The 21,073-nt window shown below is 42.6% G+C and overlaps 1 protein-coding gene across 5 annotated transcripts in view; it reads right to left on the bottom strand.

Annotated features, from left to right (window-relative positions):
• HELZ (helicase with zinc finger) overlaps positions 1 to 20,617 on the bottom strand; it is a 107,494-nt gene extending 86,877 nt beyond the window's left edge. For 2 of the 5 annotated variants that reach the window (XM_035104007.3, XM_088662983.1), the window contains exon 1: positions 20,568 to 20,617. The gene's annotated coding sequence lies outside the window, so the exon portion shown is untranslated. Of the gene's footprint in view, positions 1 to 2,491; positions 2,607 to 18,717; positions 18,805 to 20,567 lie in introns of those variants that run through there. The other 3 variants (XM_035104008.3, XM_060271978.2, XM_088662982.1) reach the window with 2 other exon arrangements.
• Positions 20,618 to 21,073: the final 456 nt, after the last annotated feature.

The raw sequence follows: 21,073 nt of genomic DNA, 5'->3' as shown, positions 1-21,073 counted from the left end.
GAATGAAAAATTAGGAGCACATGCTTGAGTATGCATCCGATTCTTACCGGTACATGCACACCATCTTAAAATCAAGCCAAGTTGCAAAAGATTTTCCTTCGCAGATGCAGCTCTTTGATAGACTGTGGAAGACTTTGTCCACAAAGAACAACCATATATAGCTATCAAATAAGTTTAGAACTAAATTTATTCTCAATGATCATTATGGTAACTGTTCAGTTGCGAGTCATGTTAAAAATATCTTGGAAATTAAGCTCAGCAACTTTAAAGGGCTCTCCTACTTTTCAATGGGCACTATGTAAAAAAATAAAATAAAATCATTTTATTTCTGTTACCCTGTGAACAAGCTGGAATCTTTTGGTTTCAGCTGCCCAAAGACAAAACAAAATTCATATCTCAGGGAACAAGGTTTTTTACTTATCTTACAGAGCAATAAAAGGAACATTACAGAGCTGAACAATGCTGAAGTCAGATAGTGTTAAAACACACACAGCAATTGAATAGGTTTCCCCATAGCAATGCATTGTGTAAAAAGGAAAAAATGCAAATATAAATGGCCATAATTTCAGTTGTGACATTAATGCATAATGCATTAATATTAACTCTATGAACACATTTCTGGTTCTGGCTTTGAAACTACACATTTAGGATTTGGCCTTAAAACTACCTAGGGCTGATTCGCAGACAACAAGGAACTAGTGGCTGCTAATGAACTAGTGACCACTGTATAAAGGTTTATACCAATAGGCCACATTCACACAATATGAAAAAAAGAGTGGAAGGAAGGGTGTAAGAATTCTATGACCAAGTGTTTATTTGTGTAAGCCCCAGTTAACATTAAATATTTTACATGCAGTGAGTGAAGGTATTAGAGTCCTAAGGCTTAATCCACATATATAACCTATGTACATAGGACAAGCCTCAGGATCCCTTTTATTAAGTACTACCTGACTGAAAAGTTCCTCCCTGCAATTATGAAAATCATTCGAGAATTCCCTCTAGGTAGGAAAAGTTGCTCAATGACAAGGGCAATAATATGCTAGTTGACCTCTAGCAACTAGTGCTTCCTCTCTGTGGAATATTTGATATACTAGGCAAGTGGCGTTGTTCTTGTAACTTCCTTTTGCAGACTTCAAACCACATGCCAGAACTGGAGAGCAAGACAGAGCCATGGGCCGCTGCACGTGCCATAATCAACTTAATACTGCTGGCACAACTACCTCTTGGCTCTTCCCTCCACCCTTTGCCTTGCATCAGCTGGAACTTCTGCTGTTATGAAACAGATCAAAAGCAAAACCATAAGACTGGACTGCCCACATGTAAATAAAAGCCACTAAGCAATGTTAGAAATACCAAATAATTATGGCACATGAGATGGTTTCTCATCATTTCTGTACCATATAGAAGAGAATCAGACACTTTGCAACCACATGCAGTGGTACCTCGGTTTACAAATTTAATTCACATAAACAGTGCCCCCCCAGTCCTTTCCCCCCCCCCCCATCAGACCACTTGAAAATTGCTGAAGAACTTGGTGGACTATTGTTGTACAAACTGTAATGCACTGTGCTAGATGCTGTACAATTTTAAATGTATTTTTACAGACACACCACAGACCACCTTAATGAAGCTCACAGACCACCAGTGATCCATTGACCACTATTTGGGAACTCCTGGGATAGTATAAATATTACCCTCTTCTGGACACACAAAAAACTGTTTTTTAAAAAATAATTTCATGGTTGGATAAATGGCTCAGAAATAAGACAAAAATAAACATTCAAAAAGGAGCATGTGCAGAGTGGAACCAAAGTGAGCATTTATCATTTGGAAAACCGCACATAGTTACGCACTACTGCAACATAGCACAGTAATGGTTGATTTGATGCATTCAAAAACTCCATTTGCAAATAATATACTGTATAACCATTTTAGACGGGAAACATGTTGCAGCCCACTACCTGGGATACATTCACATGAAGAGTTACTTCAGTTTAACATGTTCTCAGCATGATTCAATTTCTCTACTGTAGCCCATAGGGAATGGCTGCCCCTGCAACTTTCTGTACCTAACCATCTTCCTGGAAGTTCTCATGAGTTTCCTGACCAAAGCTGCTGTCTTATACACACTTGCACACTCTCTCACACTTTCTCTCTCAGCCTCAGACCCTGATCTACAATAGCAGCATAACTTTCAGAGTTATTATTCCTGTAATTTATATTCCGCTTTTCTGTATCAATATATACTTGGGGCAGTTCCCAAGGATTTGAAAGGCAGTAACAAAACTAATCGTAGCAGAAAAGTCAAAAACAATAAGAGTGTTAAGAAGCAAACCATTGATTGAAATAAAAAATATGCCTTCAAAGTTGAGCCCTTGGAAAAGCACAGCGGGCACCCCAAAACCTTGAAAATAATAGCTGAATAATAATATAAGTAATGGCTTGTTAGGGAATTAAAAGTTCTAAGAAACTATTCAGCTGCTTAAATTACCATCCTTCTCTTCCAAGCACTCCAATGGGTAATAAACGTTTGCAAGAAATGCAATGGGATGTATCCAAAAGTGTCCCTTCACACTGACAGAAGGCTCTTTGGTCCAGTGGAGACTTCATTCTGTGGAAAGGGGACACAATTTCTGCAGATTCTGCCTCCCCACAGTGGCCCCTTTCCAAGTCATTTCCAATGGGTCCCCCCCCCTTTCACCTTCCAGAGTTTTGAGGAGTGCAAAAGTCACACACATACACACAACCTTTACAACCCCCTTCAGAAAATACAACATGAAAAATAGCTTAAATCTCAGTTTTGCTCCAGTTTTGCCGAAAGTTGGCTCTCCCAAAAAATGCAGAAGAGGGAAGGCAGTTCCTTCACCTTCCTGGTGTTATATCTATTCCTCCACCACTACCCATCGTAAAAAGTTTGGGGGGGAATTTTGGCCCAGAACTGCCATTTATTGCACACCACAGCAGCTTCCCCCACTCCCCGTGAACCAAAAAACAATCAAAATTCTTCAATACACATAAAACACACACACTGTGTGAACCCCAGTGTGAGCAACAGCTGTGGTTCTTGTAGGAACCATTGCTCATGTGCTTCAAGCAAAGAGGATTCAAAGATAAGATGCATGAGAAATGAACTCTGTCAGTAGTCACACAGTGGAAGGGGGAGGTGTTTAAAAGCCCTTTATCCAATCAAGGAGATAAGAAGCTAAACTGCATAAAGGGAGCATCGTGCCAAAGCCTCTTTTGCATTTTACACTGGAAAAAACTTTTGCCTACATTTTGTTTCATGCCAGTCAGTCAATGTCAAGACCAATAATACTATGCTTTTCTTCCTATATATGAAGGTGACTTTTGCCACCACCATGCATATGTCGGGGGGGGGGGGATGCACTCCCAAAACACAATGAAAAGCAACTTGCCAGTGGCATATTCTCACACACTTCTGACAATAATCAGGGGTGTCCTGAGCCAGAAGAAATGGTCAGATGCATATAGAGAACTATGCCTAATTTATGTGCATATCTTCCACAGCCTTGAGAAAACTATTAACAGTTCATCAGTCTCCCAAGTTATTGGCCACAAAAGATGGCAAAACCTGGCCAACTGTAAAAGTAAATGGACTCTACTGAACTTCATACCTTCACTGTGACAGCGGCAACAATCCTTTCACGAAGCTGCACCCACACTACTCTGTTGTTAGTGGGTCATATGATGTGGGGGGAGCTTAACAAAAATGGAAGCACTGTTAAATACACAAGACTGTTAAATATGTGTTGAAAGCTTTAACTTTTTTGGCATGGCTTTTCTGCGTCTACAGGCATATTGTCATTGGCTAGGAAGTGATTCAGCACTTACAGGTAGTTTTAAGTCTTGTAAATTTCTTCAAACATCCCAAGAACTACCATTTCTAGTATTATTTATACTAGAATTCCCAAGTCAGGAATGATTATCCCGTGGGCTCTCCCGTTATTGGACTACAACTCCCATCATTCCTGAATCCATTTGGCCATATTGGCTGGAGATGATGTGAGCTGATGTCCAACAACTTACAGTTCCCCATCCCAGCATTAGTTCATGCTACTTTTGCAAAATAGCCATCAGTGATCATTTTCTTCCCTACCGCGCTTTAATCCACAATCATACAAACACATACAAAGGGTCCAACATTGCAAAATATAGTCAAAACAACTGAATGATTCCAGAAGGATTCACTCTACACAAAACAACAATAAAAACAGGCCAGCTTCACAGCATGAAGATTTTTTCATTCTAATGGTTGATATTGCAGCTTGCGAAGGAAAGCAGTACACTACATGCCAACTGTAAAGCAAACTAACAAAAAAACCTGTTTTCTTTGGAATTGGTAGGAAATTGGGCATTTGCATGGGTATTACCAATAACATTTATATACCAAGTATATAAAAAAGAAAATAACAGCTTTTAGATGTTTCAATTAGTGTCCCAATAGAGCAATTATCCTTTACTTAAAATGCAATGGCAATTCCCTTCAAACCCCACAGCAAGTTGCATTTTTACAAGAAAGAAATATTTGACAAGGAACATATAGAAAATGCTTGAACAGTTACTGCATATTATCCTAAACAATCCTCAACAATCTGCTTTTAGCCCCGTGGTTTTCTAAGCTTCCCCCAAATACACAGTCCAAACCAGGAAATTTATCAGCTCCACACTCCATGCATTTGAGACTTGCGTCCCACCCAGAATATTTTGATTTAATTACAGCAGCTAGGAAGGGTAGGGCAGAGAACTTTGAATGAAAATAGTGCCTGAATACATTATACAAAAGTCCCAAATAAAACCTATGTTGCTGATTCTTTAAGCTGAAACTACTCCTGTAAGAACTTCTGGGCAAGGTTCTCAATTTAGTGCTACAAAATGTTAAGGAAACAGAGTATTAAGAGTTAACTTCTCCCTCCTACAGTATCATGTACTTTTACCTATCCTACAGCCACATGTGATCTGTGCCGTTATTACTGTAGTCTAGCAAAGATATTTAGAAGGTACAAATAAATAGGTAGACATATACCTTCTTACTTGGTCACATTAAAACTGCATCCTCTGAGCAAGGATGAAAGTGGAAGTTGAAAATATTGAAAGGAGTTGCTCCTCCAAATGCAAAGCAAAATTAGCCAATGTAAATCTACTTCTTGTGCAAGGGAGCGGGTGGTGCTGTGGTCTAAACCACTGAGCCTCTTGGGCTTGCTGATCGGAAGGTCAGCGGTTCAAATACGCGTGAGAGTAATGAGCTTCCATTGCTCTGTCCCAGCTAATGTCAACCCAGCAGTTCAAAAGCACACCAGTGCAAGTAGATAAAACAGGTACTGTTGCGGCGGAAAGGTAAACGGCGTTTCCGTGCACTCTGGCACTTGGTCACGGTGTCCCGTTGTACCAGAAGTGGTTTAGCCATGCTGGCTACATGACCCAGAAAGCTGTCTGTGGACAAACACTGGCTCCCTTGGCCTGAAAAGCGAGATGAGTGCCACACCCCATAGTCACCTTTGACTGGACTTAACCGTCCAGGGGCCCTTTACCTTTTACCTTACTTCTTGTGCATAATTTGGGAAGAGATAGGTAAGGCAAATTAGCAGCCCTACTCTAGCCTTAGAGCACTTGCTGATTTTTTTTCAAGCATTGTCATACTTTTGCTGGAAACTGGCATGGTGACACAGCAAGCACCCACAAGCTTAATGTTGTCATAGTTCAAATGTAGACAATATGCTGCCCTCCAGATGTCACTGACTACAACTACCATCATTTCTTACCATTAGCCATGCTGTCTGGGGCTCATGGGAGGTGAAGTCCAACAACATCTGTATGGCACAATGGCTACCCCTGCCTAGTTTATCAAGTTCTGACTTATTTTGTAATGCAACTCATTGCCCAATGAGTAGATCAGCAATTTGGTTTCTTAGCTTATTTTTTCCAACGAAGTTTCTCGTCTCTGTCATTCCAGAGATATTAGGCAAAGTATTATTCCCAATTGCTCAGCAAGAAGAAAACCTTGCTCCCTCCTGCCATCATCCTCACCAACTGGTGAACGTCACAGCAATATATCTTGCTTTATATTTACCTCTGTTGAACACACTGATCAATGAAGAAGATATAAGCAGGATTTCAATTGCCCTCCTTATCCATAATAGCAGATTGGCAAGGATTTTAACTGGATTTAATACAGAGCAGCACAGTGTGAACAGCTTTTCCCTAGATTGATCTTCAAAAAGAGAAAGTCCTCGGTGTAACATAGTGGCACAGAGCTATTCCCTTTATTACTGCTTCACATAGTGCAATAGAAAATGAGAGGAATGTTTGGGGAGGCTTGGCTCATTTAAATATAAATCAGAACAACTGGTATGGGACTATTCCTTTTATAGAACCCAGTTGCAAAGACTCATTTTGCCAAGTCTCCCTAACATTCTATACACCCCCCAAATACACTGAACGATTAAGGAACTTGTGATCCTACAAAAGTTGTTGAAATACAACTCCCATCAACCCTGACCATACGTCAAGCTGGTTGGGGCTGATGGAAACTGCATTCCAACAATATCTGGCCACAGGTTCCCCATCCCTGCTCTAAAGTGAGAATCGGGGCCATAACTACAATGGAATGATGGGTGCAATCACACACACACACACACACACACACACAGGTGTCTGTGGGGCACAGCAAGGGCTAAGATAACTCATCCAAGTAAGCCAACAACAGACTTGTGTATGGCGGGGGGATGCAAAGGGATGGAGGCAAGGAAGTATGTTTCATTCAGCACTGTATCTCACACTTGAATGAATTACATCCACCTGAGGACTCCAACTACGGTATAACATGAACTACTCATAACTGTCAGAACATAAAACAGATCAGCTGGCATCCTGCAATCCTCATTCCTAGCATCACATTAAAATCACTCTAAGAAAATCCTTTAGAAACCAATATGTAGATTTTTGTGCATGCATCGAACTCTTGGAACTGATCCCCCGCAGAAGATGTGATCATACTATACTAAAAGCCAGCGGACATGAAACAGAGACAGTTAAGTGGTGATGTGTATGCAGGATTATAGAAGTATGTTGTTCACAAGGACTAATTCTTATTAGCGTGTTAGCAGCCTGCTAATCCCTTCCCCCACTAAAAGTAGAGTGCAAACAATTAAACACACCCACAAACCGAGCCCACATTAGAAGCATCTCTCATCTTTTATTTATTTTCTACAGTTTCTGGGTTGAAGGAATAATTAACTTCTAATGTTATAAAAATACAGTAATTCAATCTTCATTGCAAGTAAACTTTCAGAAATGTTTTAAAACAAGCAGCTTGGAAATACTATAAAAATTCAATACCACAGCTTTGCGTTTGTAAATGTTGCCTAAAGGAGGGGAGCAACACTTTGCTGTTTAGCTTAAATCCCTCATAAAGCATTCCAGATTCAACGTCTAGAGACATACTTACGAGACATATTTCAGAATGAACACGTTTACTGCCCTCCCCAAACAAAATTCTTAAAGAGGATTATTACTTGCATTTAAATCCCAAACTTTAGAAAGTTTTGTGGGAGGGACTCCCACTAACTCAAAATGGAATTGAAATCCAGTTTTGAAAAGGAGCACCCACCATGGTGATTTTGAAAGATTATACCTTCAGGAAACCCTTTCCACATTAGCTTTTCTCCCAAGGAATCTGTGAGGGACAAGGGATACAGGGAAGTCCCTCCCATCTTAAGTTCCAGCCCATCCCCAAGCGCTGGAGAGAGTAAGGAGAGCTCTGCCTCCAGCGGAGAGTCAGGAAGTGGTGTCCGAGGCTCAGGCAAGGTTGTGGAGCCCATGCCTCAGGTGGGACAGGAAGTTGGACGCACGGGGGGGGGAGGCCAATCCCCCCAACTCCCGAATTGCGACGCAAACGTAGGGGGAAGAGGTTGGGTCTGCCAAAGCTTTGGTGCTGGAAGAAAACGCGCCAATCGCCATTCGGAGGTTCTGACACCTCACCTTAAGGATGCATTTTTACCGCTCTGAACACTGTAAATAATCAGCACTCAATAAAAGCCTTAAAAGACCATGCTGGAGTCGTTACTCTAGAGTAGCCATATCAGGCCCTCTGACAGAATCCCTATTATTAGAGGATTTTGAGGCATGTCATAGTGTGTGGTGTTCATTCTCTATCTCACTGATATACAGTAGAAAGAAACCTCAGAAGAAAGCAGTTTATATAAGTTACGTACATACCAGGCCTGCTGGTCCTTGCTTCTGTCCTGCGTGAACACAGAATACAGTATGCCCCTACAGCTGCATAGTATTGCTGAGCAAGTTGTGTCTCTGGGAGTACTGACCTTCATTACTTTTCCCCTGATAAGCTTCCAAGGGATTTCAGACCTCCCTAGACCAGTGTTTCTCAACCTTTTTTGGGCCACGGCACACTTGTTCCGTGAAAAAAATCACGAGGCACACCACCATTTAAAAAGTTAAAAAAATTAACTCTGTGCCGCCGTATATTATAATTATGACTATAAGAAACACTTGCCAAATATTGCTTTCCGGTGGGTCAGCGCTGCCGAGTTCTTAAAAGATCCGGGTTTCTGATCCACCCCACCCGACCCCGCCATCCTGTATCTTACCCTGTGCGTGTTCTCAGACTTGTGAGAGGACGATTTGGTCTTCATGCCTCCGTGAATTAGCAACAAACTACCTTTTGAATGATGGAGATTGAATATTTTAAAAGTAGCTACTTGAAGCCCGCTCGATTTTCCAAAAAAGAGACACACGTGCGGCACTATTAGCTGGGGGCTGCCATCTTGGCTAAAGGATTCTGGGATGATCCTGTCACGTGAGGAATGGGGAAAATGGAAATAATGAAAGCTGATTGGTCTGTGGAAACTAGAAGGGGCGAAGAAATAGGATGCCCAGGGAGGTGGAGTTTGCAGCTGCAAAATCGCCCTTCTCGCCGCCGCACGTCCCCGCACACCAGCCAGCGTCTCGCGGCACACTAGTGTGCCGCGGAACAGCGGTTGAGAAACGCTGCCCTAGACTACACTTTGAAAGCCATTGCCCTATCAGAACACATACAAAACACAAGTCTCTATCAACATATTAACACTACTGATTCATCTGGGTAGTACTTATGAAATTACCTGTAACTGTAACTTATATAAACTGCTTTCTTCTGAGGTTTCTTTCTACTGTATATCAGTGAGATAGAGAATACCTATTTAGTATGTCAGATTTTATCAACTACCTCTACCAGGCATGTCCAAAGTCCATTTGGGGGGGCCTAATCCAGCCCACCGGTTGGGTTAATCTGGCGCCTGTGGCAGTTCATTTCCTGAGGTAAAATCCTTTAAAAAAAAAACCTCAACTACTTCAATCCTTAAAAAAGCTCAACAACCTTAGGGTAAAATCCTAGGTAAACAACTTTGGTCAGCCCTTACAGCCCTTCACTTCATCAAATCTGGCCCTGGAAAAAGTTTGGACACCACTGCATCTAAACGAACCCCACTGAATCATCAGAACACTTTTCCAGTTTCATGTGTTTAAACCTAAACATGGTCATCTGGATAGTTCTTCAAAATGCTGTAGAATATTGGGGAAAATCTGGTTGGAGATTTGAAATTGAGTTTTGCACCAAAGGAACATACCTCCATGATAGCATTACACGTCTGAATTTTTACAATACAGTATGAAGCAAATATAGCATCTAGCACAGAGCTAGACTTTTACTCCCAAAACGGTCGTTCTTAAACGGCGGCATACTGCACACAGCTAGTCTGGTTTGCATAAACTTTAACAAATTTACTTCTACATTATGCCCATTCTATAGGAAGCCAATTTGAAAAGTTTCCAAATTAAAACTCTGCTTCTTCTGTATTTAGTGAAGGTATATTACACACTCCAACTAGCAGGGCTTTGTCCGACAAATTTAGCAGTGACACAACACAAGTGCAAACCTAGCAACACCTATCTGTTACTTTACCAAAGCTTCCTGTTTACTTCCCCCACCTACCTATACATCAGTGTGCACTAGGAATTGGAAAGGAATTCAGCACATCCCTCTAATATTTTGTTGTAGACCCAGATGCCACCTGAAAATGCACTGCAGTATGTTTCCTCTGATGCTGGGTAGGAATAGAGGTACAGTATAACTGTCCATTATCTCTGAAATCTTCATAATCTCTTGTATTGCTGAACTAACAGTTCAATGGAGAAGTAATTTTCCAATGAACAAACATTTCTATATTCAGTTAAGATAGTAGCTAATAATTGCAAAAACAAATATACTTATCTTCTTCAGCAACCAGTTTTATTTTAATATAGGGGTTCTCAAAGAGTGTGACACACCACATTGGTGTGGCTGAAGAGGATGGAAAGTGTGGCAGGAAGATTAAAGGACAATCAAAGAAAGATTTAAACATTTCAATGTTGTGTAGTATAGTAATATGGATAGACATATTTTCAAAATGAGAGCAAGAGCAAGCGATACAGAGGACAACTCTAGCTGTGATCCAGAATCACCACTCAAACAGAGAGCTGAAGAAGACTAGTTTAATTTGACACCAGTAGCAGGCCCAAGCAAATCTCCAAAAAAGAAAGTTTGTCAACAATATGTGGATAACTACCATATCTTGTTTGTATCTTTTGCTCCCATGCAGGCTACACAAGTCCTGCTCAGAGTAGGCTAAATGAAATTAATGAACATGACTAAGTTAGAACCATTAATTTCAACAGGTCTACTCTAAGAAAAACTTACCGTAGTTGAATACTACCCATATTACTAGAAATCTGTAGCACGTTCCTCCAAATTAGAGAATATGAACTTTGCTTAATACTTCTGGCAATTTGAACATATACAAGCATGCAGATCAACTATCCTGCTTCCCTTATCCTTTCACTGTTTACCCACTAAATCTCTTGGAAGTATCGTCCCTTTATAAACAGGCAAGATCACGAGACATAGTCCCCAGGCATTGCAAACCCAAAGATTACACAACATTCAGCTAATTCAGTCTGTTCTCAATACCAGATGTATTTCTGGAGACTGTATCATAAAAAAAAATCACAGTAGGCCTTGCAAAGCTAACTTAGATCACTTTAAAAGACAGACCTATTTTACGACTCAGCAAAGGACTTCAGTTTTAACACAGCAACGTCTATTCCTTTTGCAGGTAGCGAGACTGACAGATTAACAACCTACCCCCTGCCTGTAACCGTTACTGCTCCCTTGATCTCGAACTTACTCTGACTTTACAATTCTAAATACATTGATTTATATCCAGAGATTCCCATGAATGGAGTTCTGCTTATAGATCTCCCACTGGCAGAAGCAAGCTAAACTATGGGATTCACTCCCACAGGAGGCTGGGATGGCCACCTACTTGAATGGCTTTTAAAAAAGGATTGGAAAAATTCATGGAGGATAAGAATATCAATGCCTTCTAGCCTGGGTGTCTATGTTCTTCTGCCTTCCACAGTTACAGACAGTGTGGTTCTCAAGACTAGTTGCTGCAACGAGGAGCGCTTTTGTGTTCGGGTCTTGCTTGCATGCTTCTCATAGGTATCTAGTTAGAGACTATGAGAACAGGATCCTGGACTAGATGGACCACTGGCCTAACCCAGCAAACTCTTCTTATACTCTTATGTAACATTCTCTAGGAAAAAATAAAGATTCCATAGCAGAAAGTCAATAAATCGTTGCATGAGCAGACTTCTGCTCATGCAATGGGACTTCACTTTCTTCTCCTCCCCACTACAGCCCCAAATTTGGTCTGAAGAGTTCCCAAACCCTCTGAAGCAGACAGGGGTGTAGCATGGAGGGGGGTGCAGCCGGGGCAATTGCCCAGGGCAAATTTGGGGCTGGGCGCGTGCTGCTCACACTGCCCTCCAAGTCAGCCCTGCGTGGCTTTGTGAGGCTGGGAAAAGGCACTCAGGGAGAGGAGCATGAGAAGGGCCTCAGTCTTGCAAATGTGAGGCTGGGATCAAAGGGCGCATAGTTGTTGTGCGCTTCTCACACGCCCTCCCCAAGCAGCTTTGCAAGGAGTGTTTCCATGGCGGGGCACAGAGGGTGAACGGAGCCCGCTGCGCTAGGCAAGCCCTCACCACCGAAGCGGCAATCTGGAGCAGCAGGCTTTGTTCGCCCTCTGCGCCCCGCCATGGAAACACTCCTTGCAAAGCCACTTGGGGAGGGCGCATGAGAAGGGTACAGAGCTGTTGTGGCGAACATTCTAACAGCAAGGACTGGCCATGTACAACTGGCTCCTTCACCCTCTGTGCCCCGCCCCAGGCTCCATGGAAACATGCTCCACCACTGGGAGCAGATTCTGATGGCATGCACAGGAGCTGCAGGGAGGATGAAGTCCACCTGTATGCACTGAAGACCATTCTGCTTGTTTGTGTACAGCTTTGCATACAACCCTCTGATTCACTAAAGCTTCTCCTGCACGGTTTGTTTTTACACGCTGTTTTCTTGTTTTTGTTTTTGTTTTGAAGTGCTTTGATTATTTTTAAGTAAAAAAGTTTATGATTTTGGATTCCAAGAATCTTGAGTAGAAGAGAGCTTGCAAAATAAATTTTCAGCTCCCTGCACTCCTTGAATAAATTATCCAGAGGGTCGGTAGCCCCCTTTGAATAGCATGGAATGCAGTGCAGTGGCTGCTGGGAAAGGACAAAAGTGATCAGTGGCATCTTCCACAAAGTTCCTTCCACTTGTAGTTCTGAGCATCCATGCCTATATAAATGTAATACTGTAATAATAATACTCAATTGTGTGAATCTTCATATCAGCAAGTCCTTTTACAAGTCCACCTTCCCGATGAGGGTAACAGACAAGGTGAATTTCTAATGAATTAGCAGAAATGTGGGCAGCTTTTTTATTTAAATGCCCCACTGCTAACTTCAAATACTGCAAGTACACACATACTGAAACATGCTAATATATCTGAAACATGCTGATATGTCTGTCTGTGTAGGCATGATGAAAGGGTATGCATATTTCTGTGGCACTTACTTTCTCACACACACGAAAACAGAGAGAGCATGTGTCATCTTCATTTATCTGTCAACTTTGAGCAATTGTATAGAGTGTGCACAACTTGCCTTCTTCCCACCCTCAAAATATGAACTAGTCCCTACCAGTAGATACCGGATATCTGCTTGGCATGGGCTACATAAGCTGTCATTAAAAGCATTCTTACTCGTGCCACCTAAAGGATTTCCCATGAACTTTTGAGCCTCTCTTCCAATGTTGGTGTACATAGGCATTGGACAACAGACAGAGATAGTGCAGGAAATCGCAGTGGTGCACATTAGGAACATAAACTGTGGAACTTCATCCGAGTCTTCTTCCTTACTAGCTGCAGAACGTCTTAGTGTCATTTAAAGCAAAAGTGGCATAACTTGTTAATGGTTATAATATATATTTACTGGAGCAAGAGATGATTTCTGAGTTTAATGCATTTTAAAATGCACATTTGAGTTGAGCCCAAATATCACTGAAATCAATGGAACTTGGTTTTTTTGTTTAAAGGTTTAAGACAGCAGTAACAGCTGGAATTACCAATGGGTGAAACAAGGCCTTGTTTTGTGTCTATCACCAGCAAGATACACTGTGAAAGGTGAGTGAGCAATGTGTCATGAAGGGGGAAAAATAGGGCAGAGGGAGGAAAAGCTATGAACACCATGTGTTTCGTGTATGGAATCCCTGAAGTGGCCGCAATGGCTCAAATGAAAATGCAGGGTGCTTTCATTATCACATTTCCAGAATAGCAAAGAAGTGTCAGAGTATATTAGGATGTGACTTTATCGCCATCCACTTTGAGATGCTGAACCTGTTTAATTCCTAGATATGAATAGTATAAATAGTTTGGAATACAAATATAACTGAGCTCAATGCGAAGCTCAATGTAAAGCAGTAGCATGTCTATTTCAACTCTGTTTGAGATGCTGCATTTTTTTAAAAAAAGATCAGATGCAAGAACCAGTAACATTTGTTTAAAAAATTAAAAACTAAAGATTAATGCCCAAAATACTTCTACCCTTTCTGAGATAACATCGCAAGCTATTTAAAGCATTTTTAAAAAAAAATCAAGACAAGACTTGGCCAGTCAAGTTCACCACACGTTGGGAAGAATTAAACATCGCACTAAGGTGATCCTTTTCTAAATGCAAGCATTTCTGCTTGCTCAATGGAACAATCCCCGTCTCCTTTCTCAGCATGCTGTTCTAGGAGTTCTACTGACCCTCCAAACTAAATTTGAGGAAGGCACAGGGGTACACAGGGTGAGGAGAGATGGGAAATCCTGTTGCCCTAACAGGCGTTCTTGCACTGGCTTCTGCTAGTGTACCAGGTTAGTGGAATCTACGCCATCAGCCATATTCAAACATTACACAAAGTTATGGTTTAGCACAATCTGAATGAACAGGAGTACCTATGTGGATGAGCAGTTAAAAGGCCAAACCATGCTCCGGAATCAAATGTAGAGCCTAAGTAAATTGTGAATACCAGTTTACTTTATTGCTCAAAGAGCTTTCTAAGAGTGCAACACTGATTTTGACTAGCTGTGCATTTTCTCCCTCCTTTCCTAGCTGCTGAAAGAGAAAATGCAATGGAGGTGCAACTATACACCTACCTTTTCTGGCATGAAGATAGGGACTGTGTTTCTACTAGCATGTGGTGGAGGGTGTAACTACCATGAAACATGCAGCCATGGCAGTAAAGTATAGGCACTATACCTAGCATAGGCAGGTATAGCAAAGGCAGGTACATCACACCACTTAAGATTTTTTCATTCCACTGTCAAGCCAAAAAAGGCTTCCATGGAGGCTTATAAATCACTGCAAACAAGACAATATGAATAGGATCCATACAGAGATGGCTCTAGATACTGAGCCATCTAACCATAAACAACTTTGGACCAAGATACTTAGTAGAATACCGCCCCTAGTCAATCTTTATGACCTCCTGAGAAGTCCCTGCTAGTTATTCCCTGACCAGCAGAATAGGTAAAGGTAAAGGACCCCTGTACAGTTAAGTCCAGTCAAAAGTGACTATGGGTATGGAGCTCATCTCCAGACCAAGGGAGCTGGCGTTTGTCCACAGTCAGCTTTCCAGGTCATGTGACAAGCATGACTAAAATGCTTCTGGTACAACGGAATACCATGACGGAAAGCAGAGCAGAGCACACGGAAATGCTGTTTACCTTCCCACAGCAGAGGTACCTATTTATCTACTTGCACTGGCATGCTTTCAAATTGCTAGTTTGGAAGAACCACAGAGCCTAGGGCAGGCATCCCCAAACTTCGGCCCTCCAGATGTTTTGGACTGCAATTCCCATCTTCCCCGACCACTGGTCCTGTTGGCTAGGGATCATGGGAGTTGCAGGCCAAAACATCTGGAGGGCCGCAGTTTGGGGATGCCTGTGGCCTAGGGCTTGCCGATCAGAAGGTTGGCGGTTCGAATCCCCGTGACGGGGTGAGCTCCCGTTGCTCGGTCCCAGCTCCTGCCCACCTAGCAGTTTGAAAGCACGTCAAAGTGCAAGTAGATAAACAGGTACCGCTCCAGCAGGAAGGTAAACAGCATTTCCGTGCGCTGCTCCGGTTCGCCAGAAGTGGCTTAGTCATGCTGGCCACATGACCCGGAAGCTGTCTGAGGACAAACGCCGGCTCCCTCGGCCTATAGAGCGAGATGAGTGCACAACTCCAGAGTCGGTCACGACTGGACCTGACGGTCAGGGGTACCTTTACCTTTAAAGCAGTTAAATATTTTTTATTATATTAAGTGGTTTTAAAAATTGCATGAATGAAATAGAGTGAGTGTGATTCACATGATTATTAACAGAAGGTCCAAATAAAACCTCTGCAACACATAATATTTGTCACTGAGCAGTGCACCAACTAGCCTATGATTGTGATATACAAATAGTCACTTGCAACCTAAAAGGTGAATGTGTAGCGAAGGTTAAACATAAACTCTAAATTGGAGCACCTGTACAATATTTTGCGTTGTGTTTATAAAAGTGAAGATAACACTTCTGGTGAACATCAACATCTGAGAGGGGTAGGCCCCAAACAAATGGGTTCAAATGACACATACAAAATTATTTGTACTAAGCATTAGAACTTCCTGATGCTGCTAGCTGTTTGACAACAGAACAGACTGCCTCAGAAGATGATGGCTTCTTCATCATTAGATAGACATCCAGCCTCTGTTTAAAAACCTTTATCAGGGATAGGTTCCCTGCATCAACAGCGGGTTGGACTAGATGAACTTTGAGGCCACTTCCAACTCTCTGATTCTGTAATACTTAGTTCAAAAATTAGTTCCACCCATTATGCTATATATTAAGTTATAGAATAGTGTGTGTAAATAAAGAGTTGTCTTGAACTATAGTCAAAAAATGACATACAAGCCTCAAATTGGTGCTTGGTAGAAAAATTGTATTGCAGCAGAGTCAAAACCACCATCTGCCCAAAGGAGTTTGATTAGAAATCTTCATCAGAGTAATGAGATAAGATATTATCTTCCTACAAAGATTATTTCCTTACAGTGCAACCCTATATCTGTTTACTCAGAAGTAAGTACCATTGTGTTCAATGAGGCTTACAGCACAATGCTATGAATACCTACTCAGATTCAAGTGCCACTGATTTCAATGAAGTAAGTTTCGTATTATAGCTTTACTCCCTGTTTAGTATATTGCAGCCTTAGGTACCTTACTCTCAAGGGATTCTTCCTTCAGGAAAAAAAGTACAGTATCTGGTTATTCTCCCCATGGAAGTTTACAGATTGAAATACTTGGGGAAATTTATAGTTTTTACTCTGCCAACTTAAAAAAGGATCCTACCAAACACCAGTTTGAGGCCTGCATCTATTCTTTTGAGTTCTTTTCCTTTTCGTTCATTCTTTCTTGAGCTGCATTCAGGAATCTACTCTGTTGCTACAAAGCAGCCAAAGGGAGATCTGCCTGATGGTCCTATATATATGGAACAGATGGGGTACTTTCTTACACTGGAAAAAAATAATAAATTAATAATATTTAGCATTTATGAAGCACTCTTCACAGACATTATCTCAATGAATTCACAAGGGAGATCAGCACCACTATACCCATAACACAGGTGGGCATGGTGCTAGGTGGAGCTAATGGGATTGGTGAAGGCTGATCTAGCAAATGCATGGATGATTGTGGGGGCTGTCACCAGAATTTTTTGTATGCTATCAATTATCAACTGCAAGCCACTTTGGGGGGCGGTGAGTGGTGGGAAAGTACCGTGTTTCTCACAAAACAAGACACCGTCTTATATTTATTTTTCCTCCAAAAAACACACCACGGCTTATTTTCAGGGGATGTCTTATTTTTTTTGTTAAGCTTTTTTTATTTTTTACCGGTATTAAGCTTTCAGAGAGTTTTGCTGGGTCGGGGCTCTGTGCGGCGTGCACTGTGCCGAGCCCAGACTGAGCGGGAGCCGGCAAGGACAGCAGCGCACGCTGCGCCAAGCCCTAACTGAGCGGGACCCGGCAAAGACAGCAGCGCGCGCCGCGCCAAGTCCCGACTCAGTGGGAGCCGGCAAGGACAGCAGCGCGTGCGCGCTGTGCTGAGCCCCGACTGAGCGGGACCTGGCAAAGACAGCAGCGCGCGCCGCGCCAAGTCCCGACCTAGCGGGACTCGGGAGAGACAGCAGCGCACAGCGCGCTGAGTCCCGACCAGTCGGGGCTCGGCAAGGCACGCGCTGCAGAAGCGCCATGCAGACCTGCTCCCACCAGTACGTCTTATTTTTGGGATATGTCTTATATTTTATTGCCTCCAGAAAATCGTGCCATGGCTTATTTTATAGGCACGTCTTATTTTGTGAGAAACACGGTAGCATATAAATGTTACAACAAGCCACCAACTTCCTCACTCGTTCACCACTATGCATTTGGTGCACTGTGAATATTTTCTATAAACCTAAACTAGATCCACATGAAAAAGTTCACTGCAAATAAGGCGTTGCTTACATAACCAGCTCTGCTAAGATTAAAGTCCTTCAGCCCATAGATTTCATTATACTTAAGTTAGCCGTAGTACAATAATTCTCAAAAGTGGGAGGATTACAAGGAAGATCAGCAACAGTGTATCAGCAACAACCATGAAGGCATTATGGCATAACGGCAGAATCAACTACGGGTGGGACCATCACGTGACTCAAAGACATCAAAGGAATTCCATTAGTAGGCTCCTTAGCTTTAAGTCTGGAAACTGTTGTTTGCTGACATAGGTTTTCTAAAAAGAACTAATTAGCTATCTAAGCAAATACAATATAAAAAGTTACAATATTTTTTCAGTCTTTGCTATATTTCAGCTCTAAAAGTGCTTAACTTTTTTTAAAAATCATTTATCCACTAGAAATTTTGTTTGCCATTTACAATACAAGATTCTCGAACCTGGAGAGAGAAAATGTTGCTTGTATGTATCTTACAATAAAAGCCAGCTGCTACACAACTAAGTCTCAAAATTTGTAAACTGCTTTGAGGTTTGTTTCTTAACAGTCATGCAGCGAATAAATTTTATGAATTAAATAAGCTGTGCTTTTACTAAATAATTGTAGAATAAAATATACACAAAATAACTGCTATGGTTTTGGGCTTCTCCTCCAATTAAAAGGTTTATTTCCACAAACTACATGGACATTCAAATTCTATGCCTTTCTACTCAGAAGATCACTGAATTCAACAGGACTTACTTCTTTGAAAGTGTGTGCTGAATTGCACCCTTTATAAAGTGGAGAGCCTCATTCACAGCATTTGTGATCACAGCATATTTGACCCTGCAAATGATATCACTCTAATATTCAGTCAAAGTTACTTTTAATACTGTATTGAAATAGTAATTCTTATTTGTTCCTCAGGTGTGGCTTCAGTCAAATTACTCAAAAAGCCTTTTTTCCAGTTTGCACTACACTCACAAGCATATTCCCTCCTTGCTTAAACTATTTCACCAACATATCCTTAATTTCAGTCACATATAACTGTGAAGTTGTTTTGAGTTCCAAGCCTGAACAGCATTCTGTTATTTCTGGTGGCTAAACTATGTAGTAAATCCTGGCAGGCCTTGAGCCCAAAATATAGCTTCCACTGGAAAGAAAATTCCTTTCCATAAACTATCCCAACCCAGGAAGTTACAATCAAGGTTGTTTTTTAACATTGTATTTCACAAAGCTTAGTTCTCGGGGGCAACATCCTATGTTCATCATACTCAGAGCAGACTCTTTAAAATAACTGACTTAATTTACTTAAAACTCCCTTGATTTCAATGGGCCTACTCCAAGTACAACTAATACTGGCCATCAACTTTTGTGCAAGCAAGTCTAGTTGCAAAGGGGACTTGCTAAATGCTAAAAATTAATAGTATTTGAACCACCACAAAAAGCAAGCCTCTGTGACTTAGACATTTTTTTCCATTTGAAAATCTCACTTGCTTCCATCGACATTTTCAGTTAGGAAAGGGTCACAACTTTCCCTTACTCCCCACGCCACTGATCTAAACAGGGCCTTCGCTGACTTGCCACGCCATTACTTTTCCAAGCACCAACATTTTGCCTGCTTACAAAAGAACCGATTTCCTGCCACCCATCTCCGATTTCACCATTGCCCGTCCCAACCATCTCGGAAAAGCACAGCAACCCCTTCAACCTCTCGTGTTCTTTTCTTTCTTTCTTTTAATCTAGTATTTATTCCCAACTTCGATCATGGAGGGGCGGAGAGGGTGGGGGGGAGTGTCGATAGGAGGGGAAGCCTCCCGTTCAAATCCTGGAGTCCTTGTCTTCCCTGCTCAGTTCCACAAAGAACCGGGCTGGATCCAGACACCCCACCCCACCCCCACGAAGAAGCGCTTCACTTTAGAGCGCCGTCCATTTAAACAGGGAAAACGGGCGGAGGAAAACGTCGCTCGGCAGCGCCACCTGGCGCCAAGAGGTTATTATATCGCGTGTATACAGCGCATATGAACCGCTTTTTCTTGGCCCGTCTAGTTGAGGGTCTCCGTGAACCTTGAGAGTTGCGTGTGTTGTGTGTTTTTGTGTGTGTGTTTTGATTTTTTTTAATTTTAAAAAACTACCCCCGCCCTTTGAAAGCTTCCACGTTCGCCGGCCTGAAATGCCCCCCTTTTAGCTGCTTAGAAAAGAAAAAGATCCGCGAAAACACGCGCCCGCCCGCCCGCAAACACGCACCCCACCCATCGGTGTGTGGGTCTGGTTTCCTCTGCTCCAAGGTCCCGCTTCCCCCGGAGGAGCCGGGGCTCGAACCCGCCCCTCGGCTCGCCCCTCATCCCCGCACTGAGGCAACTGGGACCCCCGAGGGGGAAACAGCCCCGAAGCTGCTCGGCTCCCGCAGGCCCCTCCGCACCCCCAGGGCCCTCTCTCTCTCTCCCGCCGGCCCCGCTCGGCCTCCGGCCTCCTGGCTCCAGCCCCGGCCCCAACCAACTCCGCCCCGAGCCCCGGGGCCCCGCCGAGCCCCTCGGCCGACCCGGGCCGGCCCACGCCCCCCTCCTCGCCCTTCGCCCTCCCCGAGAGGGAACGGGGAAGTCCCGGCTTACCTGTCATTGCTTTTCTACGCCATCTTGGATCCACTTGTCAACGTCCTCGCAGAGCATTGTGGGTAAGGAGGGAGGGAGGGGGGAAGAGGAGAGGGAGGGAAGGAAGGAAGGGGGGAAAGGGAAAGGGGGGGGAGCTCTCTTCTTCCCTCATCCCCGTCCTTCCCACCCACCCCCACTCTCTCACACACGCGCCTCAGAAAGACGGCGGAGAAAAGTTAAGCAAGGAGGAGGAAGGTCGTGCTTCTGCAGAAGTGCTTCAGCCATAAGGGGGGGAGGAAGGAGAGAGGGGCATTTGATGGGGGGTAGAAAGCAAGGTGGTTGGTATTATTATTATCATTATCATTATCATCATCATCATCATTATCATCAGTGCTTTTTTTCCTTAAAATGTTTAGGGGAACTCTAATTTTGACTCAAGTAAATCACCATTTTATAGTTCAAATGGGGAAAATAAATACAGGAAATGGACAAAAGTACTGTACAAAGATTCACAAAACGTTTAGGGG

This window comes from Zootoca vivipara, chromosome 2, assembly GCF_965207765.1.
Source record: "Zootoca vivipara chromosome 2, rZooViv2.hap1.1, whole genome shotgun sequence".
In the NCBI taxonomy this organism is placed as follows: Eukaryota; Metazoa; Chordata; class Lepidosauria; order Squamata; family Lacertidae; genus Zootoca; species Zootoca vivipara.
Note: the sequence above shows the minus strand (reverse complement) of the source record. Positions and strands in the feature narration are given on the sequence as shown.